The 1,567-nt window shown below is 32.6% G+C and overlaps 1 long non-coding RNA gene across 1 annotated transcript in view; it reads left to right on the top strand.

Annotated features, from left to right (window-relative positions):
* The window catches only part of LOC116186588, a 5,710-nt gene that overhangs the window by 720 nt on the left and 3,423 nt on the right, over positions 1-1,567 (top strand). The gene's annotated exons all lie outside the window — the stretch shown is intronic.

Genomic DNA, 1,567 nt, shown 5'->3' with positions numbered 1-1,567 from the left:
ACCCACGATGTTGATCATCGGCGAAGATCGGCCGAACATCGCGCCGACATTCGCCAGTATTTTCATTTGCATAATGGAAATTGCGCGGGCCACAGCTACCACAGACCCAACGTTTCCGCGGGACGCGATAATTTACGGATATTCAAAGGCGTTCCGCGCGATGAGTTTATCTTCGTCGCGTCGTTTGCACTAACTTCGAGTTAACGAGTATGGGCTTGGATTCATCGTGAAGTATAGTGGATACGGGTTGATGCTCCTTCGCGTTGAATATCAAGGGCGAATGTTGGAATTTCTGTGGAAATATTTCGTTCGTGGAATCGGTCTGCTGATTTTCAGAATTCGATTCAGCGTGTTTCGATTCAACGAAGGTTGTTGTAGGTGGATACTATACTCGTGGTTCGACGATATTTCGGTGAGACAGTTATTGCTCGAGAGAGATTTGCGAGTCGCGATTTTATATTAAATATTTCGTTAAATATTTGCAATCATGTTGGAAATCTGTGAAGATATTTTGTTCGTGGTAATTGGTAATTTATTGATTTTAGAAATTCGATTTGGAATGTTTCGATTAAATGGAAATTGTGGATGGGTTTTTGCAACGTGATGTTTTCTTGTTTTCATAATATTTTTTGGAAAAATGATTATAATTTAAGATAGAACGTTGCGATTTATTATATGAAATTTGTTTAAAAGATCTAATGATCTTATTTATGATTGCACTTATTCTTATTTCAAAATGATTCTTTAAAACTACATATGTGAAATAAATGTTTGTATATTGCATATTGCAATATGTAGAATAAATTTTTTTCATTTAAAAATTTTTAAATTTTAAAGTTTAAAGTTTTCGTCTTATTTTTTCACGTAGAATTATCTTTTATCCGTTTATATTATCAAAATATCTTTAATACAAATTTTTTTTACATATGCATTTATTAGTAGAAAAATGGCCTAACTTAGAAACTAGAATATTTCTGAGCTATTCAAGATTCATTAGTAGAAATATTTTGAATTTCTTGAAAAAATATTTTAAGATAATATAAAATATTTTAAGATTACCAACAGAAAATTTTTTCAAATAATAATTTATATATAATAAATTATATATAATAAATTTTTTAAAATCTTTTTATTCTCCATATTTTGATATGTATTACTTTGATCAGTGGAACATTGTATGTATGGATTTTTGTGATGAAGAGATTATGAATTAAAATTGATTCGAAATCCACTTCGAATCGACTTTCTTGAATATTGTTGGAAACCATCATTTGGCAGATGCAGACGGATTAACTGTCAGTTTACAGCCTATTGCGTTCAAGTTGGTGTGTTTTTTAAAAAAATTAATCGGCATGAATCAACGTTACATGTTAGGTGCAATAACTTAGCTTTATCATCGGAGGTAGAAGCACGTGGATAATACCGGAGGGGGGAGAAAAGTTAATGCGAATTTATCGCGACTGATCTGACTATTAACTCGGAACATTATGGGACGTAAGTGGCTGGCCGTATGGGAACTGTGTAACCCGTTGTTGGTAAATGTTGTGAGCAAGAAAAGGGAAACAAG

This window comes from Apis dorsata, unplaced genomic scaffold (genome assembly GCF_000469605.1).
Source record: "Apis dorsata unplaced genomic scaffold, Apis dorsata 1.3 scaffold_967, whole genome shotgun sequence".
In the NCBI taxonomy this organism is placed as follows: Eukaryota; Metazoa; Arthropoda; class Insecta; order Hymenoptera; family Apidae; genus Apis; species Apis dorsata.
Note: the sequence above shows the minus strand (reverse complement) of the source record. Positions and strands in the feature narration are given on the sequence as shown.